The sequence below is a fragment of the Amblyomma mixtum genome, chromosome 7, assembly GCF_055824585.1.
Source record: "Amblyomma mixtum isolate Tamu chromosome 7, ASM5582458v1, whole genome shotgun sequence".
Lineage (NCBI taxonomy): Eukaryota > Metazoa > Arthropoda > Arachnida > Ixodida > Ixodidae > Amblyomma > Amblyomma mixtum.
Window position 1 is genome coordinate 17,680,222 of NC_143018.1, and position 15,476 is coordinate 17,695,697.

The 15,476-nt window shown below is 50.1% G+C and overlaps 1 long non-coding RNA gene across 1 annotated transcript; it reads left to right on the plus strand.

The window, feature by feature from the left end:
• The first annotated feature begins 8,980 nt into the window (after positions 1-8,980).
• Positions 8,981-15,476, plus strand: LOC149335123 (uncharacterized). The gene is made up of 2 exons (XR_016284005.1): positions 8,981-9,748; positions 14,938-15,476. It is a non-coding gene; the product is annotated as an uncharacterized LOC149335123 (long non-coding RNA).

Sequence of the window (15,476 nt, forward strand, 5' to 3'; positions counted from 1 at the left end):
TAGCTGCACGCAAAGAAGAGAGGAGGAAGACGCGATGGAAGGCTGTCGTTCGAAATGGCACGAGGCGGGGGGATGCGCGCTGCAGAGTGGGCGGCGCATGGGCGTGCGAGCGCGAGACTTGTCGTCTTTTCCCTCTAGCTTTCTACAGAAAGGTAAACCAGCGCAAAACACTGGACGAAGGAAGAAAACGACACACAACGCGCTGAGTAGCAACTGAAGTTCAATCCGCCAGAAGCGAAATATCATTGTTTAGAATGTCGTACCACCTTGCCCATGCTTCCGCCTTTACCTTTGTTGAGGGCCCTGTTCGGTCACACACCAGAAGTAATTGGCTGTTAGTCTAATAAACACTTTGTCTTATTGCTTCGCATGCCACAGATATTACGGGCCATGTAGACGCTGAAGGCCTGCAGGAGGACGGAAATTTTCGGCCGGAGGCAGAGAGTCCCCGAAGATCTTGCTCGACGTGCGTAACAGGCCAGAAGAAAATACGAACATCGAAGCTAGGCTTTGAGTGTAAATGATGAGTGTATATTGAGTGTCTATCCTGGTGATTTCGTATTTACTAATAGATTGATCGCTTAGCGGCGCCTATCCGATATCTCCTCAAGAAGTCAGGCGAGCGCACAGCTCGAACCTCGAAGTCTACTTGTCCTCTGCTCTCCGCGTTTGCAGAAACACAAGGAGCAGACGTGTCCGGGCAGATGACACGCCGTCTGCAAAAACTCCGCCTTTGGAAAAGGCATCAACGAATGCCGTCCACGAGAAAAGGAAACTGTTATATTGTGGTTCATGTGTTTTCTGTACTTGTTTCGGTTTTGTGGATTGTCTTGGATTCTGTCTTATGATGTCATTTCATATATATATATATAGGCTGTCTGCGTTCAATAATATCTGTATCTGTGGCATTCGGCCGCAGAATTCGGGCTGCGGCTGTGTATTTGTTTTTTCAGCCAGCGTCCGTCCCGGCGGACGCGGTTGTTGCGACGCGCGTCTTTACTCTCTCTTTTACTCTGTCCTCTTATCTTTGAACTCTCTTCTATCTGCACGTAGCAGCGCTGGTGGCTCGGCTTGAGCCAGTGGGCAGGCCCGTGCACTTTCCTTTTCATCCTTCTCTCTGTCGCAACCAACCAACCAATAAAAATTCAGGGGGCACTTTGGCTCTCTAAAGTGCTGCAAGGCGAAAGCGTTTCCTGGCCACTGTTTTCATTGACTTTTTATTTTTCATATTTTGTTATTTATTTTTTCCTCCTTTTCTTAATTTTATTGTTTTTTTATTTTTATTTCCACATCTTATTTTTATTTTGGTTTTATTTTTGTTTATTTTCCACTCAGAGAGAGAGGGATGCAGAGTCGCAATGAACAGAGACGAGGACAGCAGAGCACGGCTGGATCACGACGTCATCAGCAACAGTCAACTTGGAGCACGGATTAATGGAAGCGTTTACAGAGGCGTCGCCGAAGGGAAGAAGGGTGACTTCGGAACGAGTGCAGTCGATGACAGCTTCATGTTGGGAGAGAAAGTCCCAGTCTTAGATGACGTCGTGAGACGGCGATGCGAAGACGATGAATTCAACAATGTACACAACGTCCTGAATAGCAACTCGGGCTGTACAGGCCTCCAAAGGCGCGATAATTTGCGAATTAGCGGCGCGAAGCATAAAACCAGATAGCGGAGTGATCACTTTTCGTAACTGGCGGCATAATTTTGCACTGAGTACAGATACAGCAGCACCGGTGTCAACAAGCGCAAAAGCATCGGTGCCCTCCACAGAAACGGTGATCAAATTGGACGGAGAAAGTCGAGGTCTTGAGCTTGGCGACGAGCACGCAATTCTTGCCTCCGGAACTGCGGGCACTAGTTTTCCGAAGGGGAAGAGGGACGACGGCGCATCGGGGAAACCGAGCGGCGACGCGGAGATGGAGAGCGGCGGCGAATAGAGGGGCTGTGACCGGAGGAACCAGTGGTCTCAGAAGGCGAAGTGCGATCAAAATGCTGGGGAGGGCCGTAGGCGTAACCGCGAGGGTCGGTATCGGCAGCAGGGGACAAAACATGACGGCGGCAGTGACGCATCACGTGGCCAGGAATGCCGCAGGCATAACAGATGGGTAGGTTGTCCGGTGTCCGCCATGGACGGAAACGTTGCGGTGGTGGCCGGGCAGGACGAAATGGTGTCGACTGCGGTGGACGCTGGTATGAAACTAACGTGTCTGGGCGGGGACGCCTGACTGCTTCGGCGTAGGTAAGTGGCGCAGCGACGGGAGGCTGGGAGGAAACCGGTTGCAGGGCTTCGGACACTTGCTCCCGGATCACGTGCTGAAGTGTCGGAGTCAGGGTAGATGGACCCGAAACAGTGGGAAGAAGCGACAGCTGCCGCGCAACCTCCTCACGGACAAACTGCTTGATCTGGAGCAGTAGCGAGCTGTCCTCTGTCGTCATGCTGAGGCTAGTTACTGTGTCTGTCTGTGCAGAGGGCTGCCGAGTGAAAACGCGCTGTCGGCGGAGCTCATCGTAGCTTTGGCAGTGGTCGAAGATTTCGGTGACAGATGTGACGTTTTTGCCCACAAGCATATTGAAAGCGTCATCTTCGATTCCTTTCAGAATGTGTTTAACTTTATCGGCCTCCGCCATGGACGCATTGACGCGCTTGCAGAGATTGACGACATCTTCTATGTAGCTGGTGTATGATTCACCACTCTGCTGTGCGCGAACGCGAAGACGCTGCTCGGCGCGAAGTTTGCGTACTGCAGGACGGCCGAAGATGTCGGAGAAGCTGGTTTTAAATGCGGTCCAGGTGGTAAAGTCCGATTCGTGGTTCTGGTACCAAAGGTGGGCAACGCCGGTTAGGTAGAAGATTACATTGGTAAGTTTCATAGTGTCGTCCCAACGGTTATGTGCGCTCACCCTGTCGTAAGAGGACAACCAGTCTTCCACATCGTGATCGTCCGTGCCGCTGAAGACGGCAGGGTCGCGCTGGCGGAGATCCCCATGGCAAGCGACGGGTGCCGGTGAAGAGCTGGCTGGCTGGTTGGCGTTGGCAGGCATGGGGGTAGTGATAGTCCGGTTACGTAGCTCCAGGACGGGATCCCGCAACCTCCACCAAGATGTAACGGCCTTTATTGGCAAGAGATGACTGTTTGTGAAGGCCGGTTAGAGCGGGCAAGGACGGGTCCTGCTGCTTCAGCTGCTGATCGTCGTCTTCTCGCCTCGCGCCGCGCATCGGTTCTGCTGCTGCGACTGCTAAGCATCTTCCTCTTTACACTTTATTTTTCTATTTTCCTTTTCTTTACTTTACTCCTTTTATTTTATTTATGAAGCCCATGCATTCACTAGATGCGCCTTTATTCATGCTGGAACCTTGAGCCTTTTAAGCACTGACGCCGAAAGGCGGACGAATCTGCCGACGCGTCTGTCGACACGGCTGCCGACGCGTCTGTCGACAGTTCTGCCGATGCGTTTGTCGACACTCCTGCCGACGCGTCTGCTAACGACAGTATGAGGCATTAAAGTCTTTCGCCTTAATATCTGTCCTCGCTTCGGCTAGCGCGGCTTCGGCCGCTTATCTGTTTTTTGAGCAGCGTCCGCTCCGGCGGACGCAGTTGTTGCTGCGACGCGCGTCTTTCCTTTCCTTTTTCTCTTTCCTCTGATCTTTTAACTCTCCTCTATCTGCACGTGGCAGCGGTGGTGGCTTGGCTCGAACCAATAGGCAGGCCCGTACAATTTCGTTTTCATCGTTCTCTCAGTCACAACAACACAACAACAAAAATGGCTGAGGCTTAGCTTAGGTTAAGCCTAGTCAGATGCGAAGCTAGTCAGATGCGAAGCGACCAAGGAGGCGTCCTCCTAGGTCGCGACGCCTCGCGCGACGGCGCTAGCTGGGGCCCCGTTTCTCCTTTGTCGTTACGTCACGCATCACGTGGTCCTCCTTGGTCGCGACGCCCCGCGCGACGGCGCGAGCTGGGCCCCCGTTTCTCATCTGCTGTGACGTCACGCACCACGTGGTCATTCTTGGTCACGACGCCTCGCGCGACAGCGCGAGTTGGGCCCCCGTTTTTCATCTGCTGTGACGTCACGCATCACGTGGTATGACATGGAGGTCAGGAAAGGTCAATGGTAACGACACCGCCGCGCTCGAGGAGCTGGGTTGGGCTATTTTAGTATGCTTCGCATAATAAAGCGTCTTGGTCTTTCTTGGTCACGGGACAGCAGCACGGACTCGGCTCTCGTTACGGCCAACACCACACTGGCGATCGAGGATGGGATAGGCCTACAGGAATAGAGGATGCCATCCCAGTATCTTACAGTAATCCGATGACATACGTCATGTTACGAAGTAATCGTCCTGCGATTATCTGCTATGTAAGCTGCTCGAAGAAGCCCCGTCGACAGAAGGTCATATTTCGAAGGTATTGCAAATTTTCTTCCCGTTTTCTTACACTTTGTCGACTAGCGTGGTCGTCGCCAGCGAGGTCGTCGCCTGATGAGCCACAGCCTGCTGGAATGCTGTTCTGGGGCGAATTCACCGTGAAAAGTCCGTGAGTCAACACATATTTTCATTCTGTGAAGAATTTCAAGAAGGCAAGCAAGAAACTTTCATGTTGGCCGTAGCACATGAGCTACCCTACGTCAGGCTTTGTGCGTATTCTCAGAAGTTCGTTCATCCTCGGAAGTTTTCAAGCGTAGTATTAAGGCGGAAGCCTTTAATGTCTCATCGTTGTAAGCAGCAGTTGTCGACATAAAATGTCACGCTTTTCAATTGGTGGAAACGGTCGTGACGTCACAGTGCGCGAATTTCAAACGGGGCCGATTGTACTTTGCCTAGTAACCATGCAACCAATTGAAGGGATCGTATAGTGATGCTTCAATTAAGTGGGACTGAGCTTAGTTAATTGCTTAATTACCCAATTAGCCTAGTTAGCGGTACTAGTCAGGCCATATAAATAAATAAAACCGATTAAGAAATTGGTCGAGCTCAGGAATCGAACCCCGGTCTTCGGCGTGAGAGACGAGCATGCTATCCACTCCGCCATGCCAGCTCGATGGTTTGGAATGAACAAAGGCGCGTCTAGTGAATACGGTGTCTTCACTCACCCTCATCCTCCTTCATTCCCTTCCCGCGAGGTTTAGGTGTCCACCGACAAATGAGATACAGATACATTTCCTTTCCTCAAAAACCAATTTACTGACGAGCGAGGCGTAGAACCGAATGGGCGATGGCGTTCTATGGACTCCTTGGCAGCGTTGTAAACATTTCCTTTCCTCAAAAACCAATTTACTCACGAGCGAGGCGTAGAACCGAATGGGCGATGGCGTTCTATGGACTCCTTGGCAGCGTTGCAAACATTTCCTTTCCTCAAAAACCAATTTACTGACGAGCGAGGCGTAGAACCGAATGGGCGATGGCGTTCTATGGACTCCTTGGCAGCGTTGCAAGACTTTAGGTCAAAAAAGTGCCCCCCCCCCCCTGAATTTTGTGAGACAGTAGGGTCATTTCTTTAACCTCCACCAGCTACACCAGTGTAGCAAAGCTTCATTGGAGGTATTGGACGTTTGCTACACTGGTGTAGCTGGTGTAGGTTAAAGAAATGGCCCTAGTTACTGCGTAATTTCCTTTCCTCAAATACAATTTTCATTTTCTTCATTACGGCTCCTCTTTATCTATCTTCTTTCACTCCCACTTCCTCCCTTCCTCTACGGTGCGGTTCAGGTGTCCATCGAGATGACAGAGAATTACTGCGCCATTTCCTTTCCTCAAAAAGCGTTGCGTTCAAAGGGCAAGGTATCGCGCTGAACGGGTGGTGTTCCGTGGACTCACTGGCAGCGCTACAACGCGCTGTCGCGTTCCACTCCTAAAGGCGAAGCTTAAGCGTAATTAATTAGCAGTTAATTAGTACTCATACATTAATCAGTAATTAACCATTAATTAGTTATTTGTCATCGCTTAGTAATTAGTACTCAATTATATGTGACGCCTCCGGTGCCACAGAAACAGCGAAGGTGGTGCGGAAAACGCTTCCGCCTCTACCCACTTTAGACAGTCAAAGTGCCCCCTGATTTTTTGAACAAAGAGCGTTCGTTCGCTGAGTCGCAAATGTGACCGTTCGTCTTCGTGACTCAAGTATGTTGCGTCAAGCATAATCAAGCCTCGTCGTCGAGGGAAACAAAGAAAAATGTGGTCCGGTTACAAGAGAGGAAATATTCATGCATTGACTGCCGCGTTCTCCGTCTTCTACGCTAGGTAGCGTCTGCAAGGTCAAAATGGCTTTATCGTCTTTCACTGGCGTCCGCGCACCGGACCCATTTCTTCAGCATCCGGGTCGTCCACCAGTTCCATTTAATCAATGGATGCAAACTTTTGAACTCAACCTCACTGTATCAGGTGGGTCGACAGCGACCGCCGAGCTCAAAAAACCCTTCTCCTATATAGTCTGGGAAATGAAGGAGAATTTATTTCGCTCGCGCTGCATGTCAAAGTGAGACGCTACATCACTCATCGACAGACGCTCGCGTTCATTTTGGTTTTATTTTTGTTTATTTTCCACTCAGAGAGAGAGGGATGCAGAGTCGCAATGAACAGAGACGAGGACAGCAGAGCACGGCTGGATCACGACGTCATCAGCAACAGTCAACTTGGAGCACGGATTAATGGAAGCGTTTACAGAGGCGTCGCCGAAGGGAAGAAGGGTGACTTCGGAACGAGTGCAGTCGATGACAGCTTCATGTTGGGAGAGAAAGTCCCAGTCTTAGATGACGTCGTGAGACGGCGATGCGAAGACGATGAATTCAACAATGTACACAACGTCCTGAATAGCAACTCGGGCTGTACAGGCCTCCAAAGGCGCGATAATTTGCGAATTAGCGGCGCGAAGCATAAAACCAGATAGCGGAGTGATCACTTTTCGTAACTGGCGGCATAATTTTGCACTGAGTACAGATACAGCAGCACCGGTGTCAACAAGCGCAAAAGCATCGGTGCCCTCCACAGAAACGGTGATCAAATTGGACGGAGAAAGTCGAGGTCTTGAGCTTGGCGACGAGCACGCAATTCTTGCCTCCGGAACTGCGGGCACTAGTTTTCCGAAGGGGAAGAGGGACGACGGCGCATCGGGGAAACCGAGCGGCGACGCGGAGATGGAGAGCGGCGGCGAATAGAGGGGCTGTGACCGGAGGAACCAGTGGTCTCAGAAGGCGAAGTGCGATCAAAATGCTGGGGAGGGCCGTAGGCGTAACCGCGAGGGTCGGTATCGGCAGCAGGGGACAAAACATGACGGCGGCAGTGACGCATCACGTGGCCAGGAATGCCGCAGGCATAACAGATGGGTAGGTTGTCCGGTGTCCGCCATGGACGGAAACGTTGCGGTGGTGGCCGGGCAGGACGAAATGGTGTCGACTGCGGTGGACGCTGGTATGAAACTAACGTGTCTGGGCGGGGACGCCTGACTGCTTCGGCGTAGGTAAGTGGCGCAGCGACGGGAGGCTGGGAGGAAACCGGTTGCAGGGCTTCGGACACTTGCTCCCGGATCACGTGCTGAAGTGTCGGAGTCAGGGTAGATGGACCCGAAACAGTGGGAAGAAGCGACAGCTGCCGCGCAACCTCCTCACGGACAAACTGCTTGATCTGGAGCAGTAGCGAGCTGTCCTCTGTCGTCATGCTGAGGCTAGTTACTGTGTCTGTCTGTGCAGAGGGCTGCCGAGTGAAAACGCGCTGTCGGCGGAGCTCATCGTAGCTTTGGCAGTGGTCGAAGATTTCGGTGACAGATGTGACGTTTTTGCCCACAAGCATATTGAAAGCGTCATCTTCGATTCCTTTCAGAATGTGTTTAACTTTATCGGCCTCCGCCATGGACGCATTGACGCGCTTGCAGAGATTGACGACATCTTCTATGTAGCTGGTGTATGATTCACCACTCTGCTGTGCGCGAACGCGAAGACGCTGCTCGGCGCGAAGTTTGCGTACTGCAGGACGGCCGAAGATGTCGGAGAAGCTGGTTTTAAATGCGGTCCAGGTGGTAAAGTCCGATTCGTGGTTCTGGTACCAAAGGTGGGCAACGCCGGTTAGGTAGAAGATTACATTGGTAAGTTTCATAGTGTCGTCCCAACGGTTATGTGCGCTCACCCTGTCGTAAGAGGACAACCAGTCTTCCACATCGTGATCGTCCGTGCCGCTGAAGACGGCAGGGTCGCGCTGGCGGAGATCCCCATGGCAAGCGACGGGTGCCGGTGAAGAGCTGGCTGGCTGGTTGGCGTTGGCAGGCATGGGGGTAGTGATAGTCCGGTTACGTAGCTCCAGGACGGGATCCCGCAACCTCCACCAAGATGTAACGGCCTTTATTGGCAAGAGATGACTGTTTGTGAAGGCCGGTTAGAGCGGGCAAGGACGGGTCCTGCTGCTTCAGCTGCTGATCGTCGTCTTCTCGCCTCGCGCCGCGCATCGGTTCTGCTGCTGCGACTGCTAAGCATCTTCCTCTTTACACTTTATTTTTCTATTTTCCTTTTCTTTACTTTACTCCTTTTATTTTATTTATGAAGCCCATGCATTCACTAGATGCGCCTTTATTCATGCTGGAACCTTGAGCCTTTTAAGCACTGACGCCGAAAGGCGGACGAATCTGCCGACGCGTCTGTCGACACGGCTGCCGACGCGTCTGTCGACAGTTCTGCCGATGCGTTTGTCGACACTCCTGCCGACGCGTCTGCTAACGACAGTATGAGGCATTAAAGTCTTTCGCCTTAATATCTGTCCTCGCTTCGGCTAGCGCGGCTTCGGCCGCTTATCTGTTTTTTGAGCAGCGTCCGCTCCGGCGGACGCAGTTGTTGCTGCGACGCGCGTCTTTCCTTTCCTTTTTCTCTTTCCTCTGATCTTTTAACTCTCCTCTATCTGCACGTGGCAGCGGTGGTGGCTTGGCTCGAACCAATAGGCAGGCCCGTACAATTTCGTTTTCATCGTTCTCTCAGTCACAACAACACAACAACAAAAATGGCTGAGGCTTAGCTTAGGTTAAGCCTAGTCAGATGCGAAGCTAGTCAGATGCGAAGCGACCAAGGAGGCGTCCTCCTAGGTCGCGACGCCTCGCGCGACGGCGCTAGCTGGGGCCCCGTTTCTCCTTTGTCGTTACGTCACGCATCACGTGGTCCTCCTTGGTCGCGACGCCCCGCGCGACGGCGCGAGCTGGGCCCCCGTTTCTCATCTGCTGTGACGTCACGCACCACGTGGTCATTCTTGGTCACGACGCCTCGCGCGACAGCGCGAGTTGGGCCCCCGTTTTTCATCTGCTGTGACGTCACGCATCACGTGGTATGACATGGAGGTCAGGAAAGGTCAATGGTAACGACACCGCCGCGCTCGAGGAGCTGGGTTGGGCTATTTTAGTATGCTTCGCATAATAAAGCGTCTTGGTCTTTCTTGGTCACGGGACAGCAGCACGGACTCGGCTCTCGTTACGGCCAACACCACACTGGCGATCGAGGATGGGATAGGCCTACAGGAATAGAGGATGCCATCCCAGTATCTTACAGTAATCCGATGACATACGTCATGTTACGAAGTAATCGTCCTGCGATTATCTGCTATGTAAGCTGCTCGAAGAAGCCCCGTCGACAGAAGGTCATATTTCGAAGGTATTGCAAATTTTCTTCCCGTTTTCTTACACTTTGTCGACTAGCGTGGTCGTCGCCAGCGAGGTCGTCGCCTGATGAGCCACAGCCTGCTGGAATGCTGTTCTGGGGCGAATTCACCGTGAAAAGTCCGTGAGTCAACACATATTTTCATTCTGTGAAGAATTTCAAGAAGGCAAGCAAGAAACTTTCATGTTGGCCGTAGCACATGAGCTACCCTACGTCAGGCTTTGTGCGTATTCTCAGAAGTTCGTTCATCCTCGGAAGTTTTCAAGCGTAGTATTAAGGCGGAAGCCTTTAATGTCTCATCGTTGTAAGCAGCAGTTGTCGACATAAAATGTCACGCTTTTCAATTGGTGGAAACGGTCGTGACGTCACAGTGCGCGAATTTCAAACGGGGCCGATTGTACTTTGCCTAGTAACCATGCAACCAATTGAAGGGATCGTATAGTGATGCTTCAATTAAGTGGGACTGAGCTTAGTTAATTGCTTAATTACCCAATTAGCCTAGTTAGCGGTACTAGTCAGGCCATATAAATAAATAAAACCGATTAAGAAATTGGTCGAGCTCAGGAATCGAACCCCGGTCTTCGGCGTGAGAGACGAGCATGCTATCCACTCCGCCATGCCAGCTCGATGGTTTGGAATGAACAAAGGCGCGTCTAGTGAATACGGTGTCTTCACTCACCCTCATCCTCCTTCATTCCCTTCCCGCGAGGTTTAGGTGTCCACCGACAAATGAGATACAGATACATTTCCTTTCCTCAAAAACCAATTTACTGACGAGCGAGGCGTAGAACCGAATGGGCGATGGCGTTCTATGGACTCCTTGGCAGCGTTGTAAACATTTCCTTTCCTCAAAAACCAATTTACTCACGAGCGAGGCGTAGAACCGAATGGGCGATGGCGTTCTATGGACTCCTTGGCAGCGTTGCAAACATTTCCTTTCCTCAAAAACCAATTTACTGACGAGCGAGGCGTAGAACCGAATGGGCGATGGCGTTCTATGGACTCCTTGGCAGCGTTGCAAGACTTTAGGTCAAAAAAGTGCCCCCCCCCCCTGAATTTTGTGAGACAGTAGGGTCATTTCTTTAACCTCCACCAGCTACACCAGTGTAGCAAAGCTTCATTGGAGGTATTGGACGTTTGCTACACTGGTGTAGCTGGTGTAGGTTAAAGAAATGGCCCTAGTTACTGCGTAATTTCCTTTCCTCAAATACAATTTTCATTTTCTTCATTACGGCTCCTCTTTATCTATCTTCTTTCACTCCCACTTCCTCCCTTCCTCTACGGTGCGGTTCAGGTGTCCATCGAGATGACAGAGAATTACTGCGCCATTTCCTTTCCTCAAAAAGCGTTGCGTTCAAAGGGCAAGGTATCGCGCTGAACGGGTGGTGTTCCGTGGACTCACTGGCAGCGCTACAACGCGCTGTCGCGTTCCACTCCTAAAGGCGAAGCTTAAGCGTAATTAATTAGCAGTTAATTAGTACTCATACATTAATCAGTAATTAACCATTAATTAGTTATTTGTCATCGCTTAGTAATTAGTACTCAATTATATGTGACGCCTCCGGTGCCACAGAAACAGCGAAGGTGGTGCGGAAAACGCTTCCGCCTCTACCCACTTTAGACAGTCAAAGTGCCCCCTGATTTTTTGAACAAAGAGCGTTCGTTCGCTGAGTCGCAAATGTGACCGTTCGTCTTCGTGACTCAAGTATGTTGCGTCAAGCATAATCAAGCCTCGTCGTCGAGGGAAACAAAGAAAAATGTGGTCCGGTTACAAGAGAGGAAATATTCATGCATTGACTGCCGCGTTCTCCGTCTTCTACGCTAGGTAGCGTCTGCAAGGTCAAAATGGCTTTATCGTCTTTCACTGGCGTCCGCGCACCGGACCCATTTCTTCAGCATCCGGGTCGTCCACCAGTTCCATTTAATCAATGGATGCAAACTTTTGAACTCAACCTCACTGTATCAGGTGGGTCGACAGCGACCGCCGAGCTCAAAAAACCCTTCTCCTATATAGTCTGGGAAATGAAGGAGAATTTATTTCGCTCGCGCTGCATGTCAAAGTGAGACGCTACCTCACTCATCGACAGACGCTCGCGTTCAGAGTGAGACGATAGCGCACTCATCGACAGACGCTCGCGCGCATCTCAAAGTGAGACGCTAGCTCACTCGCCGACAGACGCTCGCGTTGAAAGCGACGCAAGACGTCTACAAGTCAACTGTTGCCTTACTGCGACAAGAATTCAGTACCCCTTCCAATAAAATGATGGAACGGAAAAGATTTCAAAACAGGCAGCAATTACCGGGTGAGTCCATCACAGAGTACATAGCTGCCCTGCGTGATTTGCTTCAGCTGTGTGATTATGCTGCTCCTGAAGAAATGCTGAGGGACCGATTTGTGACAGGAGTTTCTTCGCAAAGGGTTAGAGAGCGACTTTTGCTGGGAGGATCCCGAGTTACGTTCTCCGCAGCGTCTAGCATTGCGTTGCAGTACGAACAGGTGACTAGCGACGCGAAAGAGTTCTTGGCCCCTGTTCAGCCCATAAGGAAAGCAACATCGAATTACCCACCGTCCTCACAAAGGCCGGCACCCAGGCAATTTTGTCCTCGTTTTTCATCACAAGCGTCGAGCTTTTCTCAGCAACCACCTGCGTCGCAGGCTGCAGAATATCAACATAGACGGTACAGTCCGCGCTACCCGCGTTCGAGTTATCTTCCGCAAAATAATACAACATCGTCGATGTCGCAACAGCCTATGAGGCAACCTAATACCAGGCATTTTCAACCGCAAAATCAGCGTTCCAGGCAGTCGCCTTGTTTTTGTTGCGGATCAAGTCGTCACAGTGCCGCAGCGTGTAATTGCCCAGCTCAAGGCAAGACTTGCTTCTGCGGAAAAATTGGTCACTTCGCTTCCATGTGTAGGCAGCGCTCAGCTGTACGGGAAATACAGCAAAAACAGGAAGAAACAAGCCAGCAAGAACAATTTCCTGTAGAAACGATCCAAGTGACAGAACAAGCGAGGATAGGCTTTCCCGCAACGCAGCTCCGTAATCAGCTGATACCGCAGTCGCACAGCCGAACGCTGGACGAATCAAGTCAACCAAGAGTCACCACTGGATCTTATTCATTCTTGCGTTCAATCATCCCCAAGTAATGGCCAAGTCTCGGAACTCGGATTCAAGTCTCGGAATGTTTGTAACATATTTTAATCACTTGTATTCCAACTTGACTTTCTTAATAACCCTCATTGCTACTCCATACTCCTATGTCGAATTGAATACTAAACTACGTTTTTTAAAGGTGATCTTTGTACCATTTCTTAATCGTTGCTGTTGTCAAATTGTGTTTGTTACCAGAATTCATAACATATGTAGCCTTTATTAATAGGGAACATGGGCCCTGTCAAGCCGCGCTTTTTCCGGCTTTTTTCCCATGTTCCCGACATTGTGTACACATGATGTCAAATAAATGTCTGTCTGTCTGTCTGTCTGTCTGTCTGTCTGTCTGTCTGTCTGTCTGTCTGTCTGTCTGTCTGTCTGTCTGTCTCTGTCTCTGTCTGTCTCTGTCTGTCTCTGTCCGTCCGTCTGTCCGTCTGTCTGTCTGTCTGTCTGTCTGTCTGTCTGTCTGTCTGTCTGTCTGTCTGTCTGTCTGTCTGTCTCTGTCTGTCTGTCTGTCTGTCTGTCTGTCTGTCTGTCTGTCTGTCTGTCTGTCTGTCTGTCTGTCTGTCTGTCTGTCTGTCTGTCTGTCTGTCTGTGTCTGTATGTCTGTCTGTCTGTCTGTCTGTCTGTCCGTCCGTCCGTCCGTCTGTCTGTCTGTCTGTCTGTCTGTCTGTCTGTCTGTCTGTCTGTCTGTCTGTCTGTCTGTCTGTCTGTCTGTCTGTCAAAAAACTTGAAAAAACAGCGTCCATGTCTAACGGACTTGAGATCACAGAAACACAGAGTGAACATTATACAGAAGAATCCTTGGCCAGCAATGTTTACGTTATTGATAAGGATCGGAGGTCTGGCATTTATATCCAGTTGCAAGTGGCAGACGTCACTTTGTCTTTCTTAGTTGATTCTGGGTCTGCTGTTTCCATTATTGATAACAGTACTTTCTTTCAAGGTATTTTTCAACCACTCAACTACTTGAAGCACCTCGTCTAACACTTGTGGATTATCCCAAGCGTTCTAATAATGTGCTAGGTTGTTTCACTGCACCAATCAAGTATCATGAGAGAACTGTTCCTATTCTCTTGTATGTTGTCTCTGAGGGTACTACACTAATTGGCTTGGATGCCATTCGTGCTCTGAATTTATTTATTGTGGGAGCAACCTTGCAGTGTTTTCAGACGGTGGCGAATCCAGTTGAGAAAATCCCCTCCACATTAGCGACTGAGTTTCCGAAACTCTTTTCAGACGAAGTGGGACTGGCTAAAGGGTTCCAGCATGAAGTGAAAGTGCGTCCGAATGTGCAACCTGTAGTTGCCAAGCTACGACGGTTACCACTTGCTATCCGTTCCAGAGTCTCTGAAGAACTCGAACGGTTATAGAAGCAAGATATTATTGAAAGAGTAAACGCTTCAGAATGGATTTCATCAATCGTGGTTATCCAGAAACCCAATGGAAAAATACGCTTGTGTATGGACTTGCGTGAAGTCAATAAGGCCGTGGTACCTGATGTGTTCCCACTGCCACATACAGAGGAACTTCTCCATGCACTAATGCTTAATACCTATTTGCCCACTGTTGTGACTACCGAGGCTTCAGATCTAGGACTGGGAGCAGTTTTCCAGCAATTAGGTCTACACGGACTCCAAACAGTAGCTTTCCCGTCTCGGACCTTGTCTCCAACAGAACGAAAGTATTCAGTGCCCCCACTGGCTCCATGCCGCATCGTGTGTGGCCTGCAGCGGTCCCACAACACTGTGCAGCATCCTTTACCCGAGTGTGAGCCCGATCGCCGCAAGTGGATCGATTTTGTGCGACTGTGTCTTGGCCGTGGTGACTTGTTTGACTGGATGCCGTCAGAGCATCCAGCTTCATGTGCTCGCTGCACTTTGAATTCCCCAAACTCTCTCTGAGTATTAAAAATGTTTTTCACCACCACCACTTTGAATCGGGTTCCCTCACACACCTGTTTCCGGAGAAGTGCCTCAGGCCCGATGCTATTCCTACCTTGTACCCAAATAGGTGACATCCTGGCATGGCTGTGCAGTGACGTTTCTTTTGTTATGTGCGTATGTTGTGATGTGTCTTCAGTGAGTGATGATCCTTCTGTTTGTGGTGATGCTTCAGTGTGTGGTGATGCTTCAGTGTGTGGTGATTTCGATCCAGGGACTTTTCTTCAGACCTGCGGTCTTAAGGTCCTCTTCCGGAGTGCGCCCAGCGGCCAAAGAGGACTGTGCGGAAGCCTTTGTGGCTCCAGAACTTTGTAACAAAGTGACTTTTTTTGTTTGTATGTACATTTCTTGTGTGCATAGAGTGTTTTCTCTTGCTTGTGTCATTTTTTAATGTAGCTGTAAATCTTTTTCCCCGGGGAATAAGACAAATAAGCGTTATTGAATAAGAGAATAAGTGGAATAAGTGAAATAAGTGTGCTTTGTTGTTTGTCACTTTTCAATGTAGTTGTGAATTTTTTTCTAAGGGAGAGAGAGAGTGTGTGTTTCGTTGTTTTTGTGTATATTTTTATATGTATCCGTGAATCCTTTTCCCCCAAGAAAGGGAGTATGTTGTATTGTGATTCATGTGTTTTCTGTACTTGTTTCAGTTCTTGTTTCGGTTTTGCGGATTGTCTTGGATTCTGTCTTGTGACGTCATTTCATGTATATATAGGCTGTCTGCGTTCAATAAAGCGTCTTGGTCTTTCTTGGTCA